At 37.1% G+C, this 12,192-nt stretch overlaps 1 protein-coding gene and 1 long non-coding RNA gene across 21 annotated transcripts in view; both read left to right on the top strand.

Moving 5' to 3' along the window:
* Positions 1 to 12,192, top strand: part of acot7 (acyl-CoA thioesterase 7) — a 151,773-nt gene that overhangs the window by 80,728 nt on the left and 58,853 nt on the right.
* LOC147842863 (uncharacterized) lies at positions 2,169 to 10,468 on the top strand. Of its 3 annotated transcripts, none has more exons than XR_015498465.1 (4): positions 2,169 to 2,282; positions 2,860 to 2,893; positions 3,130 to 3,231; positions 8,375 to 10,468. It is a non-coding gene; the product is annotated as an uncharacterized LOC147842863 (long non-coding RNA). The 3 variants fall into 3 exon arrangements; XR_015498466.1 differs by lacking the exon at positions 2,169 to 2,282 and adding an exon at positions 2,418 to 2,536 and having other exon boundaries at positions 8,375 to 9,534; XR_015498463.1 differs by lacking the exon at positions 2,169 to 2,282 and having other exon boundaries at positions 2,711 to 2,893; positions 8,375 to 9,534.

Genomic DNA, 12,192 nt, shown 5'->3' with positions numbered 1-12,192 from the left:
TCAGCTCCATGCCCAGGCCCTCCTCAGCTCCACACCCAGGCTTGCCTCAGCTCCACACCCAGGCTCGCCTCAGCTCCATGCCCAGGCTTGCCTCAGCTCCACTCCCTGGCCCGCCATAGCTCAGCTTCAGCTCCACGTGCATGCCTGCCTCAGCTTAGCATCAGTTGCACACCTAGGCCCTCCTCAGCTCTGTGCTCTGCTACACTCCAGGCCCACCTCAGCTCTGCTTCACGCCCAGGACCACCTCGGCTTGGCTCCATGCCCAGGCCCACCTCAGGCCCATGCCCAGACCTACACTCCCTGGCCCGCCTCAGCTCAGCTTCAGCTCCACTCCCATGCCTGCCTCAGCTCAGCTGCACGTCTAGGCCCTCCTCAGCTTTGTGCTCTGCTACACTTCAGGCCTGCTTCAGCTCAGCTTCATGCCCAGGACCACCTTGGCTTGGCTCCACGCCCAGACCCACCTCAGGCCCCTCAGCTCAGCCCCATGCCCAGGCCTTCTTCAGCTCCACGCCCAGGCTCACCTCAGCTCCATACCCGCCTCAGCTCAGCCTTAGCTCCACGCCCAGGCCCACCTCAGCTCACCTTCAGCTCCACGTCCATGCCTGCCTCAGCTCAGCCTCAGCTCCACGCCCAGGCCCACCTCAGCTCCCCTCCACACCTAGGCCCGCCTCAGCTTCGCTCCACGCCCAGGCCTTCTCCAGCTCCGCTCCATGCCCAGGCCCACAGCAGTAGAAAATAATTTATGTGGTTTTCTTGAACTCTACTTAATTTATACAACACTTCAGTATATCTTTTACTGACAATTATTAGCCAAAATATTCTGATTGTCTACTGCTATGCTGTATTTTTTCAACAAAAAAAGTATTAAAGTAGAATAAAAGCATCAGGGAAGGTGAAAGCTCTTGACGCCTAAATTGACAACATTTGCTTATTTTTGCTGATGATTAGGTAATCAAAGGCATTTGAATGTTAGAAGAGCGTGAATTCAACATACACTATTTTGTTATGGTGTTTGATTCCCATGCCCTTTTCCTTTAATATTTCGATGGTTTTCTCAAATCTCTTTGAAAGTATTGTGTTATGGCTGTACGACTCGGACATATCCTAAAATGCTTTACATGGCTTAATGTAGAACAATGCTTAACATGTCTGCATCATTAGTCAATGCATAATATGCTTTTATTAACAAGGTGGAGGCTACATTAAATCGTAATATCATTTTCAAAATTTAATATCATTGTAACTCATCATATTAACTGCATTAAGCCAAATCAAGTGTTATGCATGACAGGCTCTAATTAGGCCTGATCTGCTTGTCTATACTGTTTTATCCACAATAAAAACAGAATAATACAGAGCAAAATATTATTTTCAGCAAAACATAGGAATTAAATGATTAGTTCACTTTGAAATTAAAATTACACCAACTTTTATTTACCCTCAAGACATCTTAGGTGAAACTGAACTAATAATTTATCTAAACCAACATAGTTAGATTGTAACCTCTGTTCTGTTAAAAAGCGAAATACTCAGTGAAACGCTCTCCCCATTAGACTGTAGGTCTACATGACAACATGCCTGCAGTGATGTACACTCTTAAGATCACTTAATGTGAAAATGTGCTTAAAGTACTAAGACCCAAATTCAGCATACACCAAATTACTGTATGTAATCGCAATGCAACTTCATAAACAGATAAGCCAACAAAACCATTGATAAGACTAATGCAATGCCATGTTGTGCAATGCCTGTTTCAGTTTTAAAATGGTCATGTACTATCATGGGTTCAGAATAAAGGCTCTCAAAGGTGTGGGAGAGTTGCTCTGTTTATTTATAATTTTGGTTTATGTATCAGTAAATTAAAAAGTCTATATTTAAATAAAGCCTAATAAACAAATTTGTATACAAAATAATTATTTTTAGTTTTTATTTCCATGGTTAAAAAGGAATCATGGACACATATGAACATTAATTTCTGTGTTTTGCATCAGACATAAATCAACTTAATGTAAGAGGTCTAAACAAAACACTGACAATAGATGGTCAGAACGAAGGCCTGATGAGTACAACGAAACATTCCCGAGCAGTGTGTTGACCTGACTTAAAAAGTCCCCACCACGACCACCCCTCCCCCACTGGATGATGCAATCGCGCGCGGCCGCCATTTTAGTTTCTAATTGGAGCGCTGCAGGTAATGCAGAATACACTGCCGCGAGCGCGACGCAGGCGGAACCTCATCAGAGATTTCATCGAGTGATGGACGCATGATGGAGGAAAAAAAGGTAAGACTTGTTTTATAAATATCATGGTAAATTTAGAATTCTGTTTATAGACTGACCACTTCAACAGATTAAGCATGCTGTTAAGATTGGTTTGGCTATACTGTTATAGCAAGGCTTACGTTAGTTGTTCACTAAGTTAATGTTAGCAAGCATATTGGTTTGTGTCGTAATTAACTTTCATTATGCTAACATAACTATGTGAAGGTCTTAACCTAAGAGCACGTGTGTTGTAAACATTTTTCATACACTTTAAGGTAAGTTAGTTAAACAATACAAACTAATGTGCTTAAAGATTTACCAATGTCTCATATCCATAATGGAAATGTTTAAACTTGGAGGTTACGTTAGTAATGCTGACCCCAAGTTCACGCCTGCGTTAGAATCGGCGTGATATTAACTGTTTATTTCTTCAGTGAGTGCTCCAAAAGACAGTATAAGCATGTTTTGTTAACGTTAGAGTAAGTTACTTTATTTAATACTAACGTTAGCCGCTTCTAGTTGTATATCACACGTGGCCTAATGCTAAGTTCAGTATGTGTACATTTATTGAAATTACCTTTACTTTGCTTCCATACAGATTAAACGAAGAGAGACATTCAGCTATACAGAAGGTAATTCTTATTTGTTTATAATGTATATGTTATTCATTTTTATGTTTTTATTTCATTATCTAAAATAAATACATTAGTTTGTATAATATTGCAGTTAAATTGTTCACATCATGACTTGTTAATTTTATGACAAGTTTTACAAGTCATATTTTCATGTCAAATATTAATTGTACTATTGTTGTTATTATTATTATTATTATTAATAATAAAAACTGACATATGAATCTTTTGTCCAGGACATGGATAGTGACGCAGACACTGTAATTCTAGAATTACCCAGTTCTACATGACCAAGAGCCTGTGATGTCCCAGAGCGAAGAAGGACTGAGAGTGTATTTGTAAGTTTCTCACTCGTGTGTGTGCTGATCATTTTGTCTAAAGACTACATTTAGTGTACAGTTCCAGTAGGGCTGCTCAATCTTGGGAAAAATCACAATTACGATTATTTTGGTCATAATTGTAATCACGATTATTTAAAACGATTATCAGTTGAAGTCAAAATTATTTGCCCTCCTGTGAATAATTTATATATATATATATAAATATTTCCCAAATTATGTTTAACAGAGGAATTTTTCACAGTATTTCCTATAATATTTTTTCTTCTGGAGAAAGGATTATTTGTTTTATTTTAGCTAGAATAAAAGCACGTTTAAATATTTGGAACCTATTTTAATAGCTCGATATTATTAGCCCCTTAAGCAATTTATATTTTTGATTGTCTGCAGAAGAAACTACTGTTATACAATGACTTGCCTAATTACCCTAATTAAGCCTTTGAATGTCACTTTAAGCTGAATACTAGTATCTTGAAAAATATCAAGTCAAATATTATGGACTATCATAGCAAAAATAAAATAAATCAGTCATTAGAGATGAGTTATAAAATCTGTTATGTTTAAAAATGGGTTGAAAAAAAATCTTTCCATTAAACAGAACTCGGGGTGGGAAAGGGTCGCTAATAAATCAGGAGGGCAAATAATTCTGACATCAACTGTATATATACACAGTTATTTTCTTCCCTGTAAATAAGGAAAGGGAAATAAATACAATAGAATAAAAATATGAAGCAAACTGTGCTTTAAGCATCTGCACTGTAAGATAAAAAACTTCAGCTACAAAAGTCCTTCAGTCAAGAGAAGTGAGGGATTTTCTCCTTTTGTTGTTTGATTAATAATGAAAAAAAAAGTCAGCAGCAGGGATATTGCGCGCTGTCTCTTGAAGAACAGTGCGGCTCTGATATGGTTTTTCTTTCATATGTCTTTTAATTCTCAGCTTGTTTGTTTATTACACAAATGAGGGTTAATATGAATAATCACTAAACACCGCGCTCTGACACAAATGTGCATGTATTTGACCATTAAAGTGCTCTCATTAAGATGGCGTTAGATGTGTGTGCTCTGCTCATCTCCGAGGCTAAGCGAGCACACACAAGACAGCATGCGCTCTTTCCCGCATTTAAAAACATAAATGATTCGAATGTAAATCAATGTATAATGCGCATTCCGTGCTGCAAACATTACATTACAGCACATGCTTTTAGTCATTCTTTGCAGAGCAACAAATGTGTACAACTGGAAAGGGGGCAGTTTATGATGGAATAATCGTTTATCTCGATTAATGTTTTTCATATTCATTAGAAGCCGAAATTGAAACCGGATTTTTGTATTTCTGAGATTGTTCGTTAACTGTCTGATTTGTTATCCATGCTATAAACATTTTAACACAACTCCATTTATCAAAGCTTAGACATTAGGGATAGCTCACCAAAACCTAAAACATTCTTCCAATTATTTACCCTCCCTTCACTTGTTTCAAATTTGTTTGTCTTTTAATAATAATAATAATAATAATTCCTTACATTAAATAGCGCTTTTCTGGGCACTCAAAGCACTTACACATGCGCTTTTCTTCTATTAAACAAAAAAAAAGATATGTTGAAGAATATTGGAAACCTATAACTATTGACCATTTTTTATTAATTTATTTTATTTTATTTATTTATTCATTTTATTTTTTTGTGAACTATTATGTAAGTATATGGCAATAGCCGCATTTCCACTATCGGGCCAGTGTGAGCCAGGGCTTTTAACGGGCCAGGCCGGGCCAATCGTCCAGAAGGTTGAGCAGTGAGGCTGAAAACTTGTCGCAATTTCGCTGTCAGGCTAGTAGCTCGCAGCGCGTCACACAAACCCCGCCCCCGGAATGTCCCACAAATCAACCGTTACACAACTGTTGGCATTGTACATCGAGTGGTCTCGCCACTAACAGAGGAATGACCCAGCGCACAACCCATAATATAAAACCATAGAAATTCTCCGGTAATTGGTATAAAATGTATTTTATAACATCCTCATTTAGATAGACACAAACAATTTATCTCTGTAATCATCTTTACCAGACTCAGGAAAAGTCTGCCTCTCCATTCACTCCGCCCCAAAGCCTCAGCTGGCCCTCTTTGGCCCAAGGTATTTGGCGGGCCAAACTAGGCTGGCCGCTATTTTTGTTTGTGCCAGTGTGCTACACAGCTGTGCACTTGGATGATTTGTTTCGCTCTATGGAAAATAAGCATTTAATTAATGCTCCACGTAATTGTTGTATCACCAACCTCTTGTCATATATTTGCTACATTTTTAATGCAAATCAATATTTTAAAGATTATGTCTTAAGCATCTGATTTTTCCTCGGTTTTGTGTGCTTTCATTTTCTCCATCTCACACGTGGCAAGTTCAGGCCAGGGAGTGTTTTCTTATGTAAAACGTTTAAATATGTAGCAAAGGGATGCTCAAAATAATCGATTAACCGGTAACCCAAAGGGTGCGTTTGTAACCGATTAATGGTTTCAGTTAAACGATTAAAAATATTATTTTATATATTTTTAGTTTGGCTGCATAAGGGGCTGATTGAATGCGCTTTTTGCGTTAATAGGGGCATATTTTGAATGGCTTACTAAAAGCCGCAGTTGTTTTGCAAGCGGCTCATCCAAGAGCAGCAGTTTTTGTTGTCAAGACAACTACAGAGAACTTTTAAAGACAGGAGAGACTATAGTGCTCGCTGTTTCAAGTTATCCAAAGCTGTATGAATTTACAAATCTTGAATATCACAATAGTATTAAATATTACAATTGTAACAACATAGACAGCAACACTCTTGCACAATCAATACGCAGCTGATTCAGTCGTTTCATAGTGACATAAAAAAAAGAGGACCTCGCCTTTTTTTCCTTGTCAAAAGGAGCGAGGTGCGCCTCACATTTTTGGAATGGAAAATCACGTTTGCTGTGATCAGACATATTTGTTAACTTGCGGGATGATAACGTATGACCACACGTGCCTACTGACATATTTGCCAAAGAAGTAAAATGGAAGAAGAATATTGCTGTTTGATACAGACGAGTTGCCAAACCAGCGCTGATGCTGATCTCCTCCTGGATCTGCGTCATAAACACAACAAATAGGCTTTAGCTTTCATTTTACAGCTTATAAAGCATCTATGCACATTAATGCAATATCATATTTAAACAAAAAACTGTTTACAAAAAGTCAACATGTGCGCGTGTTGTCATTGTCTTTTTATCATGCAGCGTGCACTTAAACCGCGAGTAAGAGAGAAAACCAAATATCAAGACATAATCTTTAAAATAATTTTAATAATTTAATAATGTCATTAAATAGGAAGAAGCTTGACAATAACAGATGCTATCAATGTCGTAATGAATGCTTTTAAATAATGTAGCAGTTTTGACAGCAGACATCAAGTGTTTATTGAAATTCTGTCATCTGTCATAATTCTGTTCTTTACAGAAGCTTTAAACAGATGCACGTGCACTGATTCAGCCATGACGAGGCGCATTTATTGAGCATAGGCTACTATATAAGAGTTTTTATTTTTTTAATATAGTGTTCCATTACTTAAAATAACTTACATTTTAACATACAGTCTGTATATAAAATGAATGCTTAGCTTAGATAGCGGTGATCATTATGCCAGAATCATTATGCATTGCATCAGCTTATTCGTCAGTTCACATTCTTTGAATAAAGCGCTGTATTTTAGTCATTGCATTTAGTCATTAAATGATGATATTAAATAAGCAATTGTTGCTTTTTTGATCTTACTAGACTTATTAAAAAAACATAAAAAATTTTCTTTGGGTGGGGATGCTTGCGTATTGAATCAAAATTACATCATAAAACATCTTGCATTATATAAGACACATCTCGCATTATTGAGGATCAGTAATATTCAGAAACGGTTATTATGTACTGACTTAATTCATCTCATATGCGTTATATGGCGGTAGCTTACTATGGCGGGGAGGAGACTGCGAGTACTTAAAATGCACAATTTACTGCTTGTTAGTTTGCTGGACAGTCTTTCACTGACAGGGATGTAGCCCACATCAGAACCCAACTAGGAAAAAATTAAAGTTAAAACTCTCTCACTTTCGGAGTCCCATTTGACCTGCTGGCGTGTTCGTGAGGTAACATTTTATCTCCTCTCTCGGCTGTTACAACAATAAAGTTACTTGTGGATCCACCTCGTCGCCGTCTAATGGATCAGCTGATTGCTCGGTCGTTTAACATCAGTGTCCTTGTCACTGCTTGCTGAACAGCGACAGAGCCACGCTGACCATTAGAGCCAATCGCAGCCTTTTTTGTTAAGCGCGTGATCAATCATAGTGTTTAAGAACGCATTTAACAACGCTTAAAAAAGCAAGCGAGATTATATTTACATTAGTTTATTTGCTTTAAATGCTCATTTTGTTCTGTGCATGTAATTGAGTGGTTTGATGCATTCAAAAAGAGTGTTTTCTTTAAGCAGGTAAAATTAAAGCTACAGTACATATATTTGACTGCTTGTAATAAAGGACAAAATTGTATTACAAATAATATATATATATATATATATATATATATATATATATATATATATATATATATATATATATATATATATATATATATGAATATATATATATATATATATATATATATATATATATATATATATATATATATATATATATATATATATATATATGAATATATATATATATATATATATATATATATATATATATATATATATATATATGAATTATAAATTTTAATACAAGAATTATTGTTGCTAAGTAAAACATTAAATTGTTAATGAAAGGCATCGTCAATACTCCTAGATATTGTATTGAACTGACTCAATGGCATTATATCTTAACCACACCGAACTGTGAGACCACTGTAGGTTCACACCCCTATATACAATCACAGGTTTTGGTGACCATGCCTGCAGCTACACTGAATGCAGTCTGTTTAAATAAAGATGTTTGATGGGTTTTAAAACCTTGTAGGTCTCAATGGTAATGGTCTGGTACTCCTCTACCTTATATTGAATACAGAAGTTCTAATGTACATTAAAAAGCTGTGTGTCTAAAGATTGTTTGTTGTAAAAGCTGAAGTAAAATTATTTTTTATTTTTTAGGTGCCTCAAGATACACCAAAAAAAGAAAGTGGAAAGTCTGAAGAGGAGGTAAAGGCAGTGGAACTTTTGGACTGCATCACTTCTGGCACGGTACCTAGTAAAAAGAAGTGTGAAGACAGCATCAGGTCAGCGCCTCGAATACTAAAGTACAGAACGTGGGAATCTGTCAAACTTCACATAAAAAATGTACATATATTGTTAATTTACATAAAAATTGGCCCGCGAGGCAATTTGTTCCGGCCCTCTAAATAGTGTGACCAAGACATCAAAAACAAATTTATTTCAGTCAAAAAACAGCCACTATAGTTATGAAGTGATGTGCGTCTGTTCAATACAGCACGAACTGCAGTTGAAGGCTGCGCAGAGAAAGAGTCACCTAAAATTAAGCGTGTGGCACGAGCAGTCGAAAACATTTGGATACCTAATCTTAAAAGCTTCTCAACGCCGCGTTTCTGTTGCATAGAATGAAACTGCTGCAACTAAACAAAGTTATGCCAACTGTGATGATTATGTATGTATGAATGCAGATAATAAGAACAGTTCATTTAAATACTCACCTAATTTAAAGCTTAAATTTACGTTAGACGTGATAACCATGAAACCATGATTATTCTTCTGACTATATAATCGTACAACAAAAATCTATAATTGTTGCATCCCTAACCGTACGTTCACACCGAAAGCGGCGAGAGCGTCAAAGTAGCTGGAAGTCATTCATTTTCAATGAGAGCCGGCGGCGATAAGCGGCGAGGAGCAGCGCGGCGCGTCTTCGCCGGCGTGAGCGTCGAGGAGAGTTGAAATTAAGTCAACTTTATGGTAATGAGCTATGACGCGGTTCGGCGGCTAGCAATCAGAATGAAGACGTCCATCGCTTGATAGCAGTTCAGAGAACACAGACCTGTGAACTTTGGTTCCGACCACAGTTGTTCCCAAGGGTTTGATTATTGCGGTCGCCGGATTTCCAATTATTTAAAATTTTTTCCTACAGGAACATGCATTAAATAAGTTACTGGCGAGTTACTGATGTTCATTAATGATATATAAATTTATCTTAAAGCGGGAATCTCACGCGATGTGACAGTACAAAACAGTACTGCTGCTTCAGGATATTTCAGACATATGGACACATATTGGATAAATAGAGCAAAGCCACACCACACGCAACTTGATCTTCCATTGTTGTATGAATTTGATAAGAAGTGCGCAACATTTTCACGCTAGAAACATGTTTTATGCAGGAATGTAACTGATATGCTGCAACGGCTCCTTTAAATATGAGATCAATGTAGCGAGTTTTGACGCTCTCGCCGCAGGAGCTGAAGGCAGACAGCGTTGTCGCCAGGGTGGCCAGAGCGACCTTGAACGCTCTCGCTGCTTTCGGTGTGAACGTACGGTAATTGTTATGCAGTTCAAAACACAACATGTAAAAGTGTCTGAATGTAGAAGAAGCCAACTTAAGAAATGTACTGCTTTTGTTGTGCTCTGAAATACAACATTTGAATCTGTTTGTGAAAATAAAGTCTACAGTGATGTTATGTAGTTTCAAAATACAATATATTAACATTTTAATAAAAAATGTCTGCGTTTTTTAAGAAAAACACAACATGGGCGTCTTAAGGAGAAAAAATGCAGCATATTGGCTCTTATATGCTGTTGTGGCATCACTCATATTGCAAGTCATATCTCACCGGCCCCTCAATTGGGATGCTTTTCATGAACTGGCCCCCATGACAAACTAATTGAATAGCCCTGTCATAGAGCAAAACAGACGGCAAAATGGGAAAATGCAAGTTTGCATACTCCTGGTTAAAGAAAATCAAGTTTAAACAGTGGCTGAAGCCTGTCGCTAAAAACAACCACGTAATTTATTCTTTAAAGCTTTGTTTCTTCTAAGCTTATCTAAGTTCTGTTGCAGGGTTGTGCTCCATTCATTTATTTAACTACAACTGTTTACTAACAACTGTTTATTACGTTAAAGGTTACTGATACTGATTAGAACTTGCAGTGGCGATGAGGTCTTAAAATATTCTGAGAAGGTCTTAAAGTCTTAAAAAGGTATTGAAATTTCCTTTAGGAATCCTGCATATACCCTGTAAAAAAAAAACAATTTGTACAATGAGATTTCCAAATGTTGTACCACAGCGGAAATGTTTGCCTAAATGAAATGTGAAATAAAGTTCAGGGCAAATGATTTTTGCCAAAGAACAGTTTATTGGAATGAAATTCATTTGAATTTTAACGCATTTGCAATACAGTAGCGCATTACTGAAGTCAAAACAGACAGAATTGGTGTTAATCACAAGCATTGCTTGCTGTGAGGTAAGAATGACCAACTGGCTGATGATTTGGCAGCCTTCCTCAAACAGTTATGTGAACGATTTCTTATTTACTTCGTGTGTTGCTTGTATGTTTGATGTGAGGTCCCCACTGGTAACCTTTAAAACACACACACTCGCATAAATTAGTCATAAATTAGCATATCAATGCATTACGTCAGAGGTCCCCAGTAGGCTGTTCAACCTGTCCAGGTCCCCAGCAGTTGGTAAAATGTCAGGTCAGACTTCTGGGGCTTAAACTAAAGTTTTCAAGTGATATTTAGTATAACAGCTGAAAATGGAGTGTGGATCAGTTTTTACTTTTTCTGTAGACCACTCAGAAAGGGTGGTTCCCACCAGGCTGCATGTTGTCATGTGTCCCTACTTGGTAGCAAATGCAAGTATGTGTGTGTGTGTGTGTGTGTGTGTGTGTGTGTGTGTGTGTGTGTGTGTGTGTGTGTGTGTGTGTGTGTGTGTGTGTGTGTGTGTGGCTATGAATGAGTTTGTATTTGAGTTTCTCAGTACTGGGTTGCCATTGAAAGATCATCTGCTGTGTAAAACATATGCCAGAATAGTTGCTTGTTCATTCCAAAATAGAGATTAAGCTGAGGCAAAACTGAATGAATTAATGAATAATTCTACTCTATGAACAGTTCACAACAGTGTGATTACATAAGTTGCTGTAAATATTTTAGTAGAAAGTTTGGTTATGATACATTTTTACTTGGGTTGCACTAATTTGGAATTTTTAACCGATAGAGGAATTACCACACATGACGTCACACGGGTTCCCGGTTGCAAAAAAAGACCAGTTGCAATAGAAAACATGTTGTGTTGTGCGGTAAAATGCCAAATTCGACCAACTTCAAAAATAGAAAACTTAAATTTTACTGTACACCACACTGCTTTAATGGCAACTGCAGATGTCTTTGGCTGAAAGGGAGCTAAATGGAGTGACAACCTAATTAAAAATACTGGACTCTGCAGTTCTCATTTCATATTAGGTAAGTTCATGCTATGCTGAATCATACACTACTCGTTTTTGATTGCAGCAATGATTTCAGCAAAAACAGTTAAAAATGGTGAATTAAACTGTGGACACTGAATGCTAAGAATGAAATGTAAAAGTGTAAGTTCACATACCCTGCCGTCCAGGTGTAGTTCGCTGTCAGAATGCAGTTTTGCTTGTTAATAATTACGCAGGCCTTGTATACAGTAGCTCTGTCTTCTTTCCTTGTCTAGGCAGAACCTCAGTTTTCAGCACTACAAAATTTTGAATCTGGTAATCATGGAACATTATTTCTTGCACAATTTTTGGTATCCAAAGACTTGTAGGCCTTAAACTTCTCTCTTGTGAAATCACTTGGAGTTTCAATGAGATTAATTCAGTTGTAGGGGATCAACCTACGCAATAAGATCGATCAGGGATTTATTAGCTCATTTCAATGAACTGGATCTTGAAGATTCGAATCATTGATTTGACTCAATTAAGTCAGATTGAAT

Source organism: Danio rerio, chromosome 8 (genome assembly GCF_052040795.2).
Source record: "Danio rerio strain M-AB ecotype USA chromosome 8, GRCz13ab, whole genome shotgun sequence".
Taxonomy (NCBI): domain Eukaryota; kingdom Metazoa; phylum Chordata; class Actinopteri; order Cypriniformes; family Danionidae; genus Danio; species Danio rerio.
The sequence above is the reverse complement of the archived record's forward strand: the minus strand, read 5'-3'. Positions and strand labels throughout refer to the sequence as shown.